Here is a 9,783-nt window from a genome sequence, read left to right as displayed (position 1 = left end):
GAGGTTATGTGGGAATTTTAGTGGGGATATGGTAAAAGTTTGAAAATTCTATGAGGAGAAAAAAAAAAAAAAAAAAATCACATTTAATTATTGTACTCTGGAACATTTTTTAAAGAGAAACCTATACCAAATTTTTAAAATGTGCACAATGTGGGGGAAAAAGTGTCACTGTTTAAAGAGGCCTACTCTGTCACCCTTATAACCTTTGCACCAAAGCTAACGTTTGCTAATGAGTTGTGAAGTTGTAGATATTCAATATATACAATGATAAAAGCAATTTTCACTGGAAAGGAAAATAGTATTTTAGTTTTTCTCAAGATTGAATTCTAAATTTCCAACTGCCCACTATAGTTATCCTTGTGTGTCCCACCTCAAACTCAACAAGAACATACCTTTCTCCACTAAAACCTGCTCTATGTTCTAGCATACCCAATTCTCCCAGTCATCCAACCTTAATATGGGAGTCATTTTTTAAAACTCCATCTAGTTATTCAATAGGCATCTGAGTGTTTACATTGTGGGAGAGCAGCTGTTTTTCACACTTTTTGGTCTTAGAACCCCTTTTTAAAAACTAAGGGCCCCAAATTGCTTTGATTACTATTATTTTACCATACTAGAAACTGAAACAAAAAATTTAAGTTAGTAACAAATGCACTATTACATTAACATTTTCATAGAAGTAATTATTTTGCATTTTCTTTTATTCTTTTGGTTATTTCATGTATTGGTAATTTGGAAAATATTGGTTCACTTAGTAATACAAGTCTCCCAAATGTTGACCCAGTTCATTGTATATCTTAAAATCATATTATCTCATGAAAAATTTAAAAAACACAAAAAACTAAGTACAGGAAAGATGTCAAGCTCCCTGACAGTACATACACATTTTCCCAAAATTCTAATTTTCACCTCAAAGTTGAATTTTATCATTGACAACCGCAGTCAACCGTTTTCCTTGAAAGGATCACTTCCTTTAAATTCCAAAATATGTCTGCCAAATAGCTAACTCTAACAACCAAAATTGGACAGTCATTCTCTCCAAGTAAAAATGGTGTACCAAGAAAATAGTACCTAATTCAACTTGCAACTCAATTGCATAAGTGCTTTTCCTTTAAACCACTGTACTTTAGCAAGCAGAAATACTATATGCAAATTTTCCATTTCATCACTCATTAAAGCTATATACTCAGGATCCAGATATAATAAAATTTACTGTTTTCACAAGGAAATGAAGTGATACTGCCAGCTTCTTATCCCCTGGGTGTATACTGCAAATGCATGGCAGGGAAGAATAACCACTACAGTCTGGTATCACTGCCTTGATTAATGCAAAATACTGACAGTTTTACCCACCTTCACCTTTTTACTACTAGTGAAAATATCTGGATAACCATGAGATTTTAAAGTTATTCAACATTTTGACTATTTCAGGACATGTTTTGTATGTTGCCAAGCTTTCACTTAAGAGTCTCTGACTAGCTGATGCTGGACAAATACAGGGTGGGGCTAAAGTAGGTTTACAGTTATGAGTGCACGTAGTACACAGATTTATTCTTGTATTATTATTTATTATTGTATTATTTTCCATATGAACGGTAAACCTACTTTTGCCCCACCTTGTATCAGTACAATAACAAGCCTAGCCATGTTTGTAGATTCAGCCATTTTTAAGGCTTAAGTACACTTCTACAAAGATATTAACACAGATTTTATGTTTGCACACAAATCTTTAATATACAATATACTGTATTGTTAAAAAGTAGCACTACCATGATTTTTTACTTTTCATCCAGCAGTCAGTAGTGTCAAATGTATATGGCTTTTTGTTTCTCAGCTATTGTGTTTGTTTCTCCAGCCAATGTCATACAGTAACTTATTTCAGTAGCTTTTTCTTATAGTTTCTTTGAAGTTGATTCTTGTAAGAGAGCTCTGCAACATCTTAAATTCATCCTTTTAGCATTTTTAGACAGAAGCTAGTAATCCTATAATTTTTAAGCCAATGATCCATTCTTAAATAATACAAATTGATTTATTTTGTGTTATTAAATTGTAAAATAAGTCGTAGTTATATTTAAAACTTTAGAAGTTTTGAGCAAGTATTTAAAGCACTGCATAACAAGACAACAGGATGAACTTAATGGTTATATTTAGGCACAAAGAAAATGACACAATTTTATATTAACAATTACATAATATTGAGGGTTGCTGGGATTACAGAAGGTATAATCTAAAAAGTTAATTCCTAAAAACAAACAGTCATACTTTAAACCTACCGCCATAGAAAATTCAAGAACATTCAGCTCCGTTCAATTAACATCAGTAATAATCTATCTCATCACCCATCTGGTAGCCTTTACACAATTCCAAGAAGGTAATAGCTTAGTATTATGAATATTGTTTCACCTTGGAAGACCTCTTAGGCAACGAAACAGCCATAAAACAAGTATGGTCCTGCCCTTAAGGAGCAGCCTAAAAATGTAAAAACAACCCTCCCTCCCCCCCCAATCACCCAACCACTAATTTAATTACAATTGTGAGAGCTGCTATGACAATATTCAAGTAGGGACCCAAAATAGCAGAGTTGACGACATCAAGGAAGGCTTCCTAACGTGATTTGTTGACTGTCCTCCCTCTCAGTGACCGACATTTGGTCAATTATTGAGTCCTTGAACAACTTTTCCATTTTGATTGCCATCACTATACCAGACCTCATCACTTTGTCTGTACTACTGCGAAAGAAACTCATCGGCCTCTCTGCCTTCAAATTTCTCCACTCTTAAAATCCATCCTGTATCCTGCAACCAGATTCAATTTCTTAAGACTGTCAGAAAGGTAGTACCATAAGCTGGTAAGGAATACAGACTTATGCAATTCAGACCAGAGTGAATCCCTGGTCCTTAATTTATTTGTTGGTGTGTCTATATCTACAGGAAAGTTGTTCAACTTTTAGTTTCCTATTCTGTAACTCGGGTTTATATGCATCAGCACCACACTACAAGAACAGAGGCCCACTATCTGGTACACAATTGGCACTCAATAAATATTAATTTCTTCAACTTAACTATGCTTCCAATTAGTTTTTGCCTATAGTGTGCACTAGCATATGTTGCCATTATTTGTTATAATAAAAAGTGTGGGGTGAGATTTTAACCAAAGGTCAGTAAAAAGAGGAAAGGCTGTAAGGAGTGTTGACTGAATCAACAGGAATTCATATGCTAGATAGAGGTGGGGTTAGTTAGCTGGTAAAATAACCAATTCTATATACATGATCTGAAAATGTCAGCAGGAAAAGCCAATCTTAAACATGCTAAAAAACAATTAGAGCCCGGCCAGGCGTGGCTCAGTGGTTAAACATCGACCTAGGATCCAGGCAATCAGGGTTCGATTCCCGGTCAGGGCACATGCCCCGGTTTCGGGCTGCAGCCAATCAATGACTCTCTCATCATTGATGTTTCTATCCCTCTCTCTCCCTCTCCTTTCCTCTCTCTGAAATCAATAAAGATATATTTAAAAAAAGGAAAAAAAGATTAGAAAACAAAGGGTGACTAAGTACCAGGACAAACTAAAGATCTGTGATGACTAAATTCTAGGAGAAAAACTGGAAAGTTGTATTATTACATGTAACCATGTCTTTTGAGATATAATCAGAGAGGCAGAAATAGTCTCTCTAGTCACCATGAAGGTATAGATACCAGGAATAATTCAACAGGTTTAACCCTGGCCTAGATAAACCTAAATATTTGATTGTATGCTAGTAACACAGTTCTGAAACAATCCAGTTTCTCACCCACTCCCACCAAGAGTGAGGAGTCATAAATAAGTAAGAAAAAGCTATGTAGAAGTATGTCCTCCAATATAAAATAGAACGCCACTAGGTAAAGTAATAAAAGCAAGAATTTCCAGCATGCAAAGTAAAGTATCAGACTTCTAGAAGTGACCTAACAAGGCACTCTACAAATAAGAGTGGCATAAAACAGTCAAACCAGTCTTAATCTTGTGATGCTGATCCCTATCATATTCTGGATCAACAGTTGCAAACCATAATTGTACCAAACCTCCTCCACGCATAAAAGCAACATATATGAAAGCAACATTATGTACTTCAAATTTTGCAAATCTAAAAAAATTAAAAGCCCTTATAAAACCTTCAACTCTCTCATGCAAGTACAAGTGCTACAATTAGTTTTTGTCCTAGAAGAAATAATATGAATCTACTTCAAAAGGAGATAGGTTGCTGGTTTATTAAAAAGTTATAAAGCCCACGGAAGTAAAGCACAGGAAGAGGATAAGTGCAGTGGGTCACACAGGAAATCCCCGGAGGGGCTGAACAGTGGACAGATGTATTCAGACCATGAGGCATCAGTTTCCTTTATGAATAGGATATGAGGAGACTTGGATTAAGTATGACCCTAAAGTTTCTCCATAAAAGGAGTCTTGTTTCTGTGTTTTGTGGTCTTAAACTATTATTTGAAAAAAATTTTCACAAATTAATAAAACCAGCATTTATTGAGTACCAACTTCGTGTTCAGGCACTGGGGAATCAAAAAATAAATCTGTATCCTTGAGGAATACATTTAGCAGAAAACAAACCAAAAAAAGTTAACTTTCATGTTCAAAAAACAGTACTTTGGAATATTTTAACATCCTGTTTAAAAAAAAATCTAACCTGCAAGTTTCCAAACTATTAACTATCACTACTCTTTCCCTTTCCAAATGTTTTCAAGTTCAGTTTTTTGGAAGAAGAAAAACAAAACAAAAAACCCCAGCTCAGTTGAGGAATAAGTTAGGGACAAAGTAGAGGGGACACACTGGCCCAGAAGTGTTTCTCAAGTTGTAATCATTTGTGTCAGATAAATAGGCATACCATAGTCCCAGGCTGCTTTTGCAGTGTGGTTTCAGGGCTGCCAACATCAGAAGCAGATAAGGAACTTGAAAAAGAATGTAATTTTAGTGCCCACCTCCCCTCTGTTGAAGTTTGAATTCATTTGGGACTGAGTGAGAATCTGCACTACAAAACAAATCAATTGTGTGCACTGAAGGTTTGAAGACCCCTAACCTAAGGAAGGGCCTCATATTCTATGGAAAAATTTTAAACAACTTTTAAAAATATAATTGAAATCTGTAAGATGCTATATTAGCACATAAAAAGTATTTAAGTGTTAAAATGTCTATTAGTTTATACTTCATCAATATAAAACTTAACTTTGTGATGGTTTCCTGTAACTCAGGATGTGATACTTAGGGCCTCCTCTGATGTTTTTCCAAAAATGAAAACTTGGGGGCCTGAAATTTAGGGCTGTTTTTCATTAACATCAGAGATAGTCCTATCACCATTATCATCTCATGAAATCCCACTTTCCTAAAATTCATTATGCATTCTCTTTTGAAATAAACTAGTCAATACTTGCTTTCAACACACTGTCCAAAGAAGATTTATCTTTAATATGGGCTTGTTGGATTTAGCTCACAGCTAGGTTCAGCTTAAGTATAGAAATAGGTAAAATAAAGCAAGCGGGGGGGGGGTCCAAAATGAGTCAGAGAGGTCCAACTTTTATTTCCTTACTGCTCAGTATGAAGAGAAAATTATCAACTTCCATATTAAGTATCCTGCAATCCACAAGTTTGTGGCTATAGCTACACTGCCTATAGCAACAATTTAAATTACATAAAACTAAAAATTCAGTTCCTTAGTCATATTAGCCACATTTCCAGTGCTCAATATTAATATATGGTTAGTGGTCACCATATTGGTCAGCACAGATGAAGAACATATCCATTATTGCAGAAGGTTCTATTGGATAGTGCTAACCTAGAGCACTAGCAAACATACAAAGAACTGTTTAAGGGGTCGATAATCTATCAAACTTTACTGACATCTACATGTCACTCCACTTTATTTAGGATTGGCTACATATGAAGGAATATACTAGGAGCTTAGTGGTACAAGACTCAACAAGAGACTGCTCAGAGTAGTTTAAGAGAATTTAAACAAGCAATGACAACAACCTGAGAAGTGCTATGATTCAACATGCTTGTTATGGGATCAGGAGAAAGCATCGCTAACTTTTTAGGGGAGTCTAGCTATTAGAACAGATCACAGACGGCAAGATCGTAGGAGAGATGATATTTGAGTTTTAAGTCTTGAAGGGTAAAGAGTATCAAGGGTAGCATTCCAGCAGGAAGGACCCTACAAAATGGTATGACTATGTAACTGTGACTTGGGTAAACAGTAAACAAATTCAGCGTGAGTTGAGCAGAGGTAGTGTTGGTGTGTATATGTGAAAAATTGCAGCAAATGAAAAAGCTGTTAAGAACAGATGAGGTTAGCCCATTGAGGGACCTTGTTTATCACATTAGTGATGATAGAATTCATCATGTAAGTAGTTAGGAGACAGTGAAAGAGTTAAATCAGTCATCTGCATGCTCTAGCTGTATGTTAGAACAATTGTCCTGGCAACATGTAAGATGGATCAAAAGAGGAAACAGAAGGCAGAGACACTGGTTTGAAGGCTATTAGCATTATGGCAACTGAACTCAGTTAATAACTGATGAGAACAGAAATCATGGGATGGACTGAGAGGTTATTCAAAGGAGGTAAAAGGGAGATGTTGCTGAACCTCATGTCCAATTCTCTGTAAAGCAGTAGTCAAGATCACCTGTATTGTGAAGAGGGTCAGGGGTAGAATCCCAGCAGAGGAAAAGACAATACTGGGTAAGAGTAAGGCCTCTGTTCAGGTTGGGTGGCCTTAATTGGCGGTGGAACCAATCTGTCTGGTTTCATGACTCACCAGGCTACCAAAAACAGGAGAGGAGAAAGCCAATGGCTTGTCTGCAGACTGGATGAGCAAGTAAAACAAACAGAAAGTGGGCTCAAAGAAAGAGTGAGAGTTGGTAAGGTGCCTGATCCCGGGGATGCAAGGAAAGGAGCCTAAAATTTTAAGATTAAGACTTAACCACGGGTGCTATACTTTGGGGGGTTAGTAAGGGTCTTAAATGAGGTGAGCATAAAACTCAGTCTGCATTTAGTCTCTCACTTTATCCCCAGGAAAAAGCTAGAAGGATTTTAAGTAGTAGTAACACGCAGTCTTGCTGTAAAATCAGTCCCAGGTGAATGCCTGGACTCCATTTCCCTCCTCCACTCCTACCATTACTGTTACACTAACTCGAGTCTTTGGGAAGACAGAAATTGGGCTCACCCTCAAAATCTTACACCTGCTCAAACCCCTTCGGGACAACACCCAGGCACCAGGTTAAGCCTGGGCAAAAGAATCTTGCCCATAATCTAGAAGGAGCGACTCGACATGGAGGCGATGACGAGATCGCCGGGGAGGGAGGGATTCTTCTAGGCCCAGGGCGGTCCTTAAACAGGAGACAACAGAGAACTCCCATAAAGGTATTGCGGCACTCCCCTCCCCCAGCCTCGAAGGGTGCGGCCTTCTCTCCGCCTCCTCCACTGCAGCTCCTTCAGGGTAACAGCTCGAGCCGATTTTCCTAAAGTATGCGCCTCCCACCCGCAAGCCAGCAGGACCGACCTCCGCTCCTTTCCCCACCCGCACGGCTCCTGGAGCAGATGGGGCTCGAATAAATTTTCAGGCGGCGGGAGCCCGGGGCGGAGCCGCGGTCGCCACCACCCAGAGGCCTCAGCCAGGCAAACCCCCCGCCCCCCCCTAACTCCAGCGCCCGCTTCCTGCCACGTTGCGCAGCGGCGCGGGGCCAGACACTGCGGCGCTGGGCCTCGACGAGGAACATACCAACGGCAGCCTCCCCGCCACCCCCGCCGACCCGCGCAGTGGTTTCGCTCATTTCGGACCTGAGCCAATAGCAAGGGGCCATTCCCCGGGACTCAGCAACCAATCAGATGTCGGGACCGGGCAGGCGGCGGGTGAACCGACTCCCCCGAACGGGAGGGTGGCGGAACCCGCGCAGGAGCCACTTTCGCTGACCCTCGTCCCTGCCCCCCGCATACACCCCGCGGGAGGCCGACCGCGCCCGTAGGTCCAACTCTTCCCCACCTACCTACCCACCCAACCCAGAGAGCAATGCGAGAGTCCCTAAGCGGCTGCGCACTCCCGAGCCTGTAACTGACAGGCCCTTTACTCCAACCAGAACACGCCATTTGTGTTTTCACACACGGCGGGAGAAGAAGCGGCCAATCAGTGACAAGAGCTGAGCCGAAAGCTCTCCTCCCTTTGCAGTAGCAATGGCTCCGTCCGGATTCCAGCCTTTTCCATTCCTTCTCCCTCCCCCTCCGGTTGCCGCCGGGCGGGCCGCATTCCCGCCTGCCTCTGATCCCTTTTCCTTCCAGCGTAACAAACATACTGCCGAGTTCCCGCGGGAGAAGGCAACCCCCAAGTACCGGTCAGACCACCTCAGCCGCCCATTTCCCCCGCCGTATCCACCGGACCACCCTCCCACCAGAATTCCGCTCCCCTACCTAGCCGAGGCTCTCTGAGGAGCCGGAGCCCCAGAGCACAGCCTCTTCTCTAGGCAGCCCCGGCGGCTTCCGCTGATTGGCGACAAGTTAGCCAATGGGTGTAGGGCGATGGGCGGAGAGGCCAATGGCGCGGCGGGAGGGGGCGTGTCCCAGGTGCCCCTGGCGCCGGCGCTGGTAATCCCCGTGCGGTCAGTGGCGTTTCCGCTCGGGCAGCGGCTGAGTGAGCTGCTGCCGCCGCCGCCGCCGCCGCAGCCGCCGCCGGGGGAGGGGCGGCCGCCGCCCGCTTGCGCTCAGAGACTCACGCAGCCCCAGTCCCGCCAGTCCGCCAACATTGTAGTGCCGCCCCCCCTCTTCCCCTGGCCCTTCCCCCACCCCGCCTTTGCTCGCTCCGCCTTTCTGCCCCCACCCCCACCTCACGGGCAAGGGCCATTCCCGGCCAGGAAACGCCGTGGCGCCGCGTTGGGCCTAACTCGAGTCCTACTGCCTCCCGGGAGTGCCGTGCGCCGCAGCCTGGGCCCAGGCCCCGGCAGCGCCTGGGACAAGGTAAGGGTCCGACAGAAAAGAGGGACCTACCCTCACGACCGGGCCCCGGGGGAGGGAAGGGTCACCTCCTCCGTCTCCCCGCGCTCGCTTTCGGGACTTGGGCCTGGCCCTCCCAGGCTCTTAGGAGGATGCTGCCCCTTCTCACCCCCCTCGTCACTCCCTTATACGCCGTTGCATCCCTCTTTCCCAGGGAGAGAGTCCCCCTTCGTAATCTAGTCGACCCCGCTACCCTTTTCATGTCTTTCCTGGGTCAGGACGCTTCCCCTCCCCCAACGTCTCTTCACCCCTTTTCCTGGGAACTGCCTAGTCCACGTTTACCTTTGATTTGAGGCTAGGCCTTTCGCTGTACTCTTAAATACACAGGCATACTTTTCCCCCCCTCCCCAAGCCCCCACCCCACCCCTAACCCGGTTCTCGCGGCCTGGTGACAACTCCAGTCGTTATGGGGGCCTCTGTCTCCTCTTCATAATGTTTCTGGACGCCTTCCCTCTCTTTCTCGGGTCCCCATCTCAGATGATTGCTTCCTTTCCCACACTAAAGACATTACCTTCGCCACCCCCACTTCACATTCTTGGGTTCTCAGTGGCGTCTGCCCCCAGTATCTCTGAAATAGTCCTATTGAATTTGTAGGGCTCGAGCTTGGAGTTGTGCCAGATTGTGTCGTTCTCCCAGCCTTGGGCGTGGAGAGCGATCATTTGAGAATATCTTTAAAGGCAGAAAAATTTACCCTTTATGAATTCCCATTCCCCCTGCGTGGAAGCTAAGGGATGCGAAGCGAATGACGGTGAGAAAAAGCCCTGGTTTTT

At 43.3% G+C, this 9,783-nt stretch overlaps 1 protein-coding gene across 14 annotated transcripts in view; it reads left to right on the top strand.

The window, feature by feature from the left end:
- Window positions 1-8,813: 8,813 nt before the first annotated feature.
- SETD5 (SET domain containing 5) overlaps window positions 8,814-9,783 on the top strand; it is a 78,602-nt gene continuing 77,632 nt past the window's right edge. For 5 of the 14 annotated variants that reach the window (XM_087824993.1, XM_087824996.1, XM_087824995.1 and 2 more), the window contains exon 1: window positions 8,814-8,977. The gene's annotated coding sequence lies outside the window, so the exon portion shown is untranslated. Of the gene's footprint in view, window positions 8,978-9,393; window positions 9,762-9,783 lie in introns of those variants that run through there. The other 9 variants (XM_087824999.1, XM_087825000.1, XM_087824994.1 and 6 more) reach the window with 3 other exon arrangements.

The sequence above is a fragment of the Miniopterus natalensis genome, chromosome 15, assembly GCF_054644295.1.
Source record: "Miniopterus natalensis isolate mMinNat1 chromosome 15, mMinNat1.hap1, whole genome shotgun sequence".
Taxonomy (NCBI): Eukaryota; Metazoa; Chordata; class Mammalia; order Chiroptera; family Miniopteridae; genus Miniopterus; species Miniopterus natalensis.
Note: the sequence above shows the minus strand (reverse complement) of the source record. Positions and strands in the feature narration are given on the sequence as shown.